Genomic DNA, 10,600 nt, shown 5'->3' with positions numbered 1-10,600 from the left:
CAGCCTGATCCAAATGGCAGACATTACTTTTTTATGGTTTTACCCACAAAATAAAACAAAAAATTGTAAATGTCTCCTCCTCCTCCTTCTCCCGCTCCTCTGCTATGTCACCGTTCTTCATGCTCTTTGGCAGGAGTTTATCACAGAAGATGCCACCGCCTTTATTAATCCTCACTGCTCCCAATTTATACCAGGCAGAGGCTGAGTGCACATTTGAGATGAAGGGTAATTCAGAGCCTTCTTAGACCCATTCTCGCCCTTGGAGTTTATTAGCCTTCGCTTTGCAGCCAAGGGGTGGAAGTCACCAGCCTAAGAGGAGGATTTGTTGTTGTTTATTTGCTCGGTCGTGTCCGACTTTTGTGACCCCACGTGCTGTCGCCCACCCGGCTCCTCTCTCCATGGGATTTTTCAGACAAGAACGCTGGAGTGGGTTGGCATTTCCTTCTCCAGGGGATCTTCCCGACCCAAGGATCGAACCCAAGTCTCTGCATCTCCTGCACTGCAGGCAGACTCTTTACCATGAGAAGCCCAAGAAGAGAATATCTTAATTTTGGTTGTTGAAAGCTTTATGTAATATTTGTAGTGAAACAGCACCCCAAGGCAGGTTCCTTGGGCAAATGAAATACTGTAGCCAAGTTGTTAGAGAACATCAAAGTTATTTAGTAGAAACCAAGACCTTGGAAGGAGGGCTGACATCTGACTTCAGCAGAAATAGAGAACAATGAAGTTCTCACTCGGGTCCAAGCTGCAGAGGTGCCCAGGGTATGGGAGAAAGTGTGCCAGCAGCAGGAAGCTAAGCTAAAGCTGTTGAAGTGAAAGGGAATTTTACTGGCTCACATCAAGAAAAGTGTTGGGTGGATATGACTTCAGGCATTACAAACTCAGGCTTCTCAGGTGGTGCTAGTAGTAAAGAACCCACCTGTCAGTGCAGGAGACATAAGGGACATGGGTTTGACCCCTGGGTCAGGAAGGTCCCCTGGAAGAGGGTATGGTGATCCACTTCAGTATTCTTGCCTGGAGAATCCCGTGGAGGAGAGGAGCTTGGTGGGCTACTGTCCATGGAGTCACGAAGAGTCAGACATGACTGAGCGACTTAGTGCCCACATTAGAAACTCCGGGGTCTCCTCCTTTCCTCTGGGCTTTGTTCCCATGTCTCTGCATCATCTGCTACCATTTGAAGTCCCCTCCTGGGACTTTCCTGGTGGCCCAGTGATTAAGACACCATGCTTCCAATGCAGAGGGTGTGGGTGTGATCACTGGGTTGGAAAGCTAAGATTCCACATGTCTCGTAGTGTGTCCCCCCCCCAAAATTTTTTTTTTAGTTTTAAAAATTTGTTAAAATGTCCACTCCCAACATGGAAAAGTGGTTGCCAACAGGACCTATTCTCACAGCCCCAAGACCATGGAAGAAAGGGAATTTTCCTTCCAGGCAAGTTTAGTAAAAGTCTGGGCTTCAGGTACTCATCCTTGCACCCCATCCTGTGAAGGGGGACTTTATATGCTGACTGGTCCAAGAGGAAGAGGGGCAGAGCCCCAGGGGACCACAGTAGGTAAAGAGTGTGCGTCTCCAAAGTGAAGTCTTCCCGTTTGGTTCCCAGACAAAGAGGTGGGTGAGGAAGAGCTCAACAGTTCTCCGGGTCACTACTCAAACCCAGAGAAAGTATAAGAATATCATGAGCAAGTCACTTCATAACATCTCCTTGCTTTTTGGAAACAAAATCCAGATACTGGGCTTGGTGGTTAAAAATCAGGCATCGTGCGGTCCCTAATGGAGAACCCATTTCACCGCTCTGTCCCTGCCCACGTGCCTAGCATCCTCAGATTTCATCTCTGGAAAACCCGAGGAAGCTGCCAATGAAAAGAATTTTGCATTTTCTATTTTAATCTGCGGAGCTTTAAACAGACATTCCCCGCCCGTACCCCCTACAACAGGACAGCATTTTAGGTTATTGAGAGAGCCCGCCTCACCCTGGTCTCACCCAGGGTCTGCATTTTTGCCCGAGCTCAGAGCTATGCTGAGGACACAGAGTAAGTACTTGACCTACATGTGGTGACCTGAAGTGGCTCTTCCTAGAACAAAGAAACCATCTTCTTCCCAAAGCTGTGTCCACCCTCCAATCTCTGGAAGGCAAAATTCTAGTTGTTGTTGTTTTTTTCCTGCTTCTAGCAATTGGTGGTTCATTGCACTCCCCTGCCTAATTGAGAAAATGTTATGGGGACAATGTGGCATTTGAGCCCAGTTTTCAAGAGTTCTTTTTAGCAGAGAGGAGCTGAGAGTGCAGCCTCGCTATTTCAATCCTGGATGAGCAGCAACCCAAATCAAAGTCCAGGTTAGGTACCGCAGTGCAGAGTATGGTGAAAGAGAGGCAGGTCGCTCTGAGCTGGAGAGAACACGACTCACGTGGTGTCACAGAGGAGGAGGCTGAGCACACGCAGTGCGATCACCCGGCTGAGGTTCCGCAGCTAATTTGATAAGCAGAACAAGGCTAAAAAAGGCAATACATGGCCTATTTGGGAAGGTGTAGCCAACATCATACGTAGAAAACACTCAATCAATGAAAACAGGCTCTGGAGTCAGGCACAGCTGGTTTAAGCCTTGGCTTCTCCTGGGTTTTGCTCTGTCACCTTGGGCGGTTTAATTAATCTCACTATGCCTCTTTGAGATGATACTATGGATGTCACCTTGCAGTTGTGAGGATTACAAGGTAACTTATGCTAAGTGCTTAACAAAATATTTGCCATGGTAAGCACTCAAAATGTATGAATATTTTGTTTGAAATTATTATCTTAAATATTATTTGAATTTTTTAAATATTTAAATTTCAAATATTTTAAAAATATTATTCTGTTTGTTTATTGTAAAGTTTTTGTTTGTTCGTTTGTTTGTTTTAGTCTTCACTGAATTTGCTATAACTTTGCTTCCACTCCATGCCTTGGCTTTTTGGCCACAAGGTATGTGAGATCCCAGCTCTCTGCAGGGAATGAACCAGCACCCCTTGCCTTGGAAGGTGAAGTCCCACCCACTAGACCACCAGGGAAGTCCAAAGTTTTATTTTTTTTAACAAGAGAAAGGAAAGAGAATGAGAGTAAATATCCCAAAGCAGTCATTTTTGGAAATCAAAGAAATTAGAAAATTTTCTTCACCTCCTTAGAGAGTAAAACAGGACAAAAGATGAAAAGTGAAAGGAGAGAAGAGAAAGAGGTTAACATAGGTCTGTTGGCCTGAAGATAAAGACAGTCTTATTGCAGAAATTAGAAATAGTTTCGATGCTGCAGTTGTCAGAATCAACACTAGAAGCCAAGCTAATGACATTCAGGGTGGGAATGAAAAGCTGCAGGTAAATGTGGAAGCGAAGCAGCAGAAGGCAGAGACCACGGTCACGCTGGGCCCACCAGCTGAGCGCCCCAGTGTCTGGGCTGCACACGTGCGGTCAGACTTCCCGGGCCAGGGGCTGCAGGCGCACCAGTGCACAGCCAACGCAACCCCCGGTCCCAGGCCCACACTTGGCTGTCTCTCCACCTGTCACTGGCTGTCTGCATCTGCACCCAACGCCCCCAGGATCTGGAGTGGGGGGCTCCCACTCTCCCCACTTACAGGCTTAGATGAAGCGTCCACGCTGGGACAGGGCACCTGGTTTCCCTGGCAGCTGCCTTGGCAGGGTTGGGGAGAGGGGCTGAACACCACAGACCAGCAGTGCAGAAACGGGAGTATTCCTGGGGAAAAGCTTTGATGGCAAGGAGCGAGACCAGTGGAAACACAAACTCGGCAGACAAGGGCCTCGCACCCCACCCCTTCCCCAGTGACGTGTCCTGAGACCAGTGGGGCTTGGAGCCACAGCATGCCGCAGTGCTTTATGATGATGGCACAACCTTGAATTTGCTGTTCTGCTGGGGGCCAGTGTGAGGAACTCCACCCATGGCAAAGGTCATGAGGAAGGAGGCTCATGTCAGCAGGTCTCATGGCCAGAAGATGATGTAAAACCCCTAAAAACTTTTTTTATACATTTATGTGAAGCACCTGATTTTGATAAAGGTCAGGACTGCTGACCCCCGTGTGACTCTGTATTCATCCCTATGTGTAACAAAAGGTATATAAGCAAACCCAAAAATAAAGAAATCGGATCAGTTTCCAGAAAGACTGATTCCTCCATGTCGTTCTTTCTTGCTCCCCATTTTTCTGGCTAAATTCCCATCTGGAGCATGGATGCTCGCCATGTATACTTACTTGTCCCGGCTTTCAAGCCCTCACAAGAAGGAGCCCAAGGAGGGGCACCTTCCGATATTCAAGTGGCACCGGTGGCCCAACGTAGACGGTGCAAATTCCTTGTCTTGGAATTTTATTGGTATCCCACGTAAACCAAGTTATTCAGCCTCTTTTTCTCTCCTACTATTTTCTGGCCAAATTCCCATCTGGTGCATGGGTACCCACCAAGCCTACTAATTTTGTCTGGGCTTCTAAGATCGGACCGGGGGGCCTCAGTGCCTCCTCTCCTTCGGGAGAACGGGAAGATCCCTGCGGCCTACGTAGGTGGTGATTGGTATTCCATGTGAACCAAGTTATTCAGCCTCTTTTTATCTGCTAATTTTCTAATCCCTCTCTATCTGTAATTAAATTGGTTATTTCCAAGGACGCCGACTCCGTCCCCACCTTCTAATCACCCTGGATCCACCGGGGCTGGACCCCGGCACTGTTCCTCCCTCTTTGCTCCGCTCACATTCCTTCGTCATCCTTGGTGTCCTGGGATTCCGCTCCAGGGGGCAGCTGTGAGGTTTTGCTCATGTTGTGTGTTCCAGGGAATTCAGACTAAGGTAGTGATCCAAATGTGATAGACACTGGATATTCGATATGGATATTGGGGTCTGTGAATTTGAAAATAAGCAAGTAGAATTAAATGATAATGAAAATTTAAGAGAAGAGAGCATTCAAGGAAGTACTGTGACCTAGACAATGAATAGAGAATGATAAATACTGAGATTTATCCTGGTAAGATTATGGAACTTTAAATTTTCAAACTGAACTGTTAAAGAAACTGAAAGAATTTTACAAATATAGCAATAAGAAGAAACAGGTGACTCACAAGCAAAAAAAAAAAAAAATTAAAGACAGATTTCTCAATAGCATAAGATTCCAATAGAAAATGAAGCAATCGAATGTCTACAAAATTTTGACAGAAAAAGAAATGCTAACCTCAAAATGGTATACTCAATAAGCTGTTATTTACATTAGAAGTCAGCTGAAGGACATTCTACATATGCAAAGAGGGCTGATGTACCTTTATGTAAATACACTTGAGGATATAATCTAACTCAGCAAGAGATGATGTCCTGGGTCAAAGACTTAAATAAAATCTTAAAACCTTTTATTATCTTGGAACGGAAACACTTTCTTTCCCATGACCTAATAGCCAGAAAAATTGAAGGAGAAAAACTAAAGATATTCGCAAGCTAATAAATACAAATAAAAGAAAAATATAATTACAAAATATGACACAAATGCTTAATAGCCTGTTACATAAGTAAGTTTTAAAATCAATAAGAAACGGCATCGAATTGAAAAATAGGCCAAGTACATAAAAGGGCAATTCATTAAAAAAATTCCAAACATGTATATGTATGTAGGTAGACAGGTAGATTGATACATAGATGAAAGATAAGTGTTTATTCTTGCCCATAATGAAAAGTGAAAAAATGCAAATTTAAACAATATGATATTGCTTTTTATCTACCATATTCGCAAAATTGAAAAAGATAAGCAATACCCAGTGTTCCAAATGGGATGTGACTTTTTCAGAGGCCACTTGGGCAGCAGATGTTGACATTTTAAACGTGTCTACCTGTTTACCAGTTTTACTGCTTCTAGAGCTTCATCATTACAAGCAATTGGCCCAATGTACAAAAGTATGTATTGCAGCATTTTTCCTACAACACAGTATTGAATGATCAAAATGCCCGTTAGTAGAGAACGGTTCAAGTTGTGATGCGCTTGCGCAGTTGTATACAATGCAGACCTTAAACTAAATGGTATCTTTCAACACTGACAGACAGAGAGAGCTATCCATGCCTGTTGTGAATTGATTAAACAGATTTCAGAATCTGAATTGTGTAACTACATTTATGGACCTCCCAGGTGGTGCGAGTGGTAAAGTATTCACCTACCAGTGCAGGGGACATAAGAAGACAAGGGTTCGATCCCTGGGTTGGAAAGATCCCCTGGAGGAGGGCATAGCAACCCACCCCAGTTTTCTTGCCTGGAGAACCCCATGGACAGAGGCACCCTGAGGATTACAGTTCATAGGGTTGCAGAGAGATGGACACAACTGAAGCCACTCAGCATGCTCTTACCACATTTATATAAAAATATCCATGCGTGCATGTGTGTGTGCGCCTATCCGCATCACACAGATGTCTGAAAATGTTGAGAGATTACTGATGGGTGGTAAGTTTAGTGTTTTATATATATATTGCTTTTAGGAGGTTTTTTTTGCAGACATTTTCTAAATGTCTGATTTTTAAATTTATAGTAAGTGAATAATAGTGTCTTTTTTTTAAAAAAAAAAAAAGACATTGAAAAAATCTTAAGCCAGTGGATATTTAGTTTCAACCAATATCGTAGAGTTCCTGGGAAGCTTTAATATTAAGTATAGCTTTACTATTAAGTCGGCCACCTCAATCATACCTATTTATGGAGACAAATAGATGACACAAGTTGGAACAAGCCTGCCGCTCCTTCACAGCTCGCCGTAGCAAGAGGCTCAGCCCCCATCACTCACCTCTGGCAGAGGCTTAAAGACAGGGGAGCACAAAGCCCGTTTCGTTGGAAGGGGGAGGCTGCAGGTGAGCCCCTCTGGGGGCTGTTGGTCTGCAAAAGCTGGAGGGAGGCTGACTAGAACGGGGGCATCTTATCTGATTTCAGAGCATATTTGAATTTTTCTGTTGGCTACGAGATGGATGTGGGGGTTTAAAAAAAAAAACAGAAATTGGCAGTCATTGACCAAGTCCTGACCGTTCTGCACCAATTGCTGCAGAAATTGGCTTCCTGGGCTGGCTGCTGCAGAGGCACGGGTCTGCATTGTCCTATTCGGTCTGGTTCTTGCTGGTTTGTATCTTTCATCTCTCAATGGATTTCAATTAGTCTACGTTATTGACCACACTATTTCGAAAGGACATAGAAAATTTCCCTTGCAGTCAGCCTTACTAGCATCTACAATAGCTTAGTGATATACTTGGGATAACACCGAATCTATATACCTCTCCTCAACAGACGATCTCTCTTCATTGTTCAGTCATACCTGACCCTTTGCGACCCCACAGACTGTAGGCTCCTCTGTCCATGGGATTCTCCAGGCAAGAATACTAGAGGGGATTGCCATGCCCTTCTCCAGGGGATCTTCCTGACGCAGGGATCAAACTCATGTCTCCTGGGTCTCCTGCATTGCAAGCAGATTCTTTACCGTCTGAGTCACCAGGGAAGCCTCAATAAACAATATCTGCCTCCAAATCTTCCCCAGCTTAATTTGTAAGTGTGAGTCAGATACCCCATTTCCTATGCGACGTGAAACTGAGATGCTTGGTGCGTTCTGCAGCAGCTGGCCGCCGTTTATGGAGCAGGCAGAGATGGAACACTGTGTTAGGTGCCTAACATATATTATCTCACTTCCCTCTCACTACAACTTTACTGTCCTGTCACTTTGAGTTCCATTTGACAGATGAGGAAACTGAGGCTTGGAGAAGTCCAGGGCTGTGTCCACAGCCATGGAGCTTATCAAGTGGAATGCTGTCTGAGGGCATACAGGTCTAAGTCAAAGCCTGCGCTTCTAAATCTCAAGGAACAGGGGACCTCTCGGCATTGACTTGGCCATGCACAGCCTGGGTCACCAAAGCCCAGAGGAGCCTGGGCAGAGAACACAGTGCGCTGAGTCTGAGCTGCAGATTTGGTTTCTTAAAGGCTATAAAACCACCTTCATCCATAATTCTTTGATGTACCTGGAGGTTTTCCATCATGGTGGCAGGAAGCAGGATTCTAGCTAATGTCATCCTTTGGCAGTGACCATAATTCACTCTGGTAATCACTGACCTGCTTGCCCAAGGACGTGAGAAGGCCCATCGTGGACAGAAGACTAGAGTTACACACCTCCTGCAGGCTGTCTTCGCCAGTGAAACTTCTAGCAGTTTTACTGCTGTAGACAAAAATACTCTATCTCTTGCTTATTTACAGATAAGTTACTTTCTGATAGCAGGTCGGTGTTAAGTGCAAAGGCAGCTTCTTCATAATTTCTGAATTTTCTGATTGAACTGGAGACAGTCATTTTCTAACTGCTTCTTTGCTCTCTCCCATCAGAACACGTTTCATCACGGGAAACCTGTCTTGGAAATTTCAAATGCATCTTCATTTCCTTTCACTGTGCCCTCTTTGCCCAACTGTCTACCCCATTTCTCCTCTACTGCAGCTGGAGCCAGCTTTTCTTCCCCAGCTTGTGCCTTTCAAAAATGGCTGCACACTCCAGGGAGAAGGAGGCTTTCTTAAGGGCTTCAGCAGCTGAGTTGAGGAGGCTCCTCCACTGCTGGAGTCAGACCGCCTGGGTCCCCATCTTGGCTCTCGTGCTCATGAGCTGTGTGACCCTGAGCAGGTGACTTAACCTCTCTGTCCCTAATGCCTTATCTGTAAAATAAGCCAGTAAGAACCCCTACCTTAGAAGCATTTTACTGCATTTTTAAAGGAGTTATGGGAACTGAATGAGCTCATACATGTAAACTTTTCAACCAGGGCCTGGCATGTAGTAGGACTCCAATAACTGAATTTTCAGTCTACATTTATGCCTTAAAATCAGTCCGTCTTCCTCGCAGACTCTGCCAGTCACTTTGGTCTGTATCTTACTCCTTGTCCGAGCTCCAGCCTGGAGACAAGTGGCTATCTCCCACAGCAAAGGCAGTCACCCATAATTTCTGTATCGACTGTGGTCCCTGTTAGTTCTCGCCTCCTGGTGTTCCCACCCTTCTGCAAACCTTCCTCTTGAGTGTAGACAGGACCTGTGACTTGCTTTTAATCACTATAATAAGGCAAAGGTAAGGGATGTCACTTTCATGATGGTGGGACATAAGACTGTCATGTCCGTCTGCTGCAGAATTCTCCACCTTGCTGGTCTGGATGAAGCTGGCAGCCATGACTAGCTCAGTGGTAAAGAACCCACCTGCCAATGCAGGAGGTGTGCGTGCACTTGGATTCCATCCCTCCATCAGGAAGATCCCCTGGAGGAGGGCATGACAACCCACTTGTACTTGAGTATTCCTGACTGGAGAATCCCATGGACAGAGGAGCCTGGTGCGCTACAGTCCACGGGGTCACACAGAGATGGATATGACTCAAGAGATTTTGAATGCACACACACGCATGTAGCAAACACTGACAGGAGCCTCTAGAAGCCCAGAACAATCTCTTGCCAACAGCCAGAATGAAACCGAGGCACTGGGGTCCCCGCACACAGAGATCTGAGTTCTGCCAACAATTACTGAGTGTGGAGGTGGGTCCTTCCCCTCTTGGACCTTAGGTGTGGCCACAGTGACACCCGTACCGCCATCTTCTGAGGCCCTCAGTTAGAGGACACAGCTGTCTGGCCTCCTGACCATCACAAGTTGGCAAGTATGTGTTGTTTGAACCACTAAGTTTCTGGTAATCTTTTCATGGAGCAACAGAAAACCAATGCGCCACGTTCATCAGGGTTCCTCACAGAAACAGGAAGTACAGGATGTATATGGAGAGAGAGGGGAAGGTGTGGGAAGGGAGAGAAGTGAGAGAGGCTGCACGCAGCTGGCTCTTGCAGTGAAGAGGGTGAGACGTTCCGACACAGGAAAGCTGGCAGTACAGGTCCAGGCTGAGTGGTGAGTTCAGCTCAGTTCAGTCGCTCAGTCGTGTCCGACTCTTTGCGGCCCCATGTACCGCAGCACGCCAGGCCTCCCTGTCCATCACCAGCTCCCAGAGTCCACCCAAACCCATGTCCATTGAGTCGGTGACGCCATCCAACCATCTCATCCTCTGTTGTCCCCTTCTCCTCCTGCCCTCAATCTTTGCCAGCATCAGGGTATTTTCAAATGAGTCCACTCTTCGCATCAGGTGGTCGAAGTATTGGAGTTTCAGCTTCAACACCAGTCCTTCCAATGAACACCCAGGACTGATCTCCTTTAGGATGGATGGTTGGATCTCTTTGCAGCCAGGGATTCTCAAGAGTTCTCCAGCACCACACTTCAAAAGCATCAATTCTTCAGCACTCAGCTTTCTTTATAGTCCAACTCTCACATCCATACATGACCACTAGAAGAACCATAGCCTTGACTAGATGGACCTTTGTTGACAAAGTAATGTCTCTGCTTTTTAATATGCTGTCTAGGCTGGTCATAACTTTTCTTCCAAGGAGTAAGCATCTTTTAATTTCATAGCTGCAGTCACCATCTGCAGTGATTCTGGAGCCCAGAAAAATGAAGTCAGCCCCTGTTTCCGGTGAATGTAGAAGACCAATGTCCCAGCTCAAAGCCAGTGAGGCAGAGAGAGACTTTCATGGCACTCGGGCCTTCAGTGGACTGGCTGACGCTCACCCACGCCTGGGAG

The sequence above is a fragment of the Capricornis sumatraensis genome, chromosome 23 (assembly GCF_032405125.1).
Source record: "Capricornis sumatraensis isolate serow.1 chromosome 23, serow.2, whole genome shotgun sequence".
Lineage (NCBI taxonomy): Eukaryota > Metazoa > Chordata > Mammalia > Artiodactyla > Bovidae > Capricornis > Capricornis sumatraensis.
The sequence above is the reverse complement of the archived record's forward strand: the minus strand, read 5'-3'. Positions refer to the sequence as shown.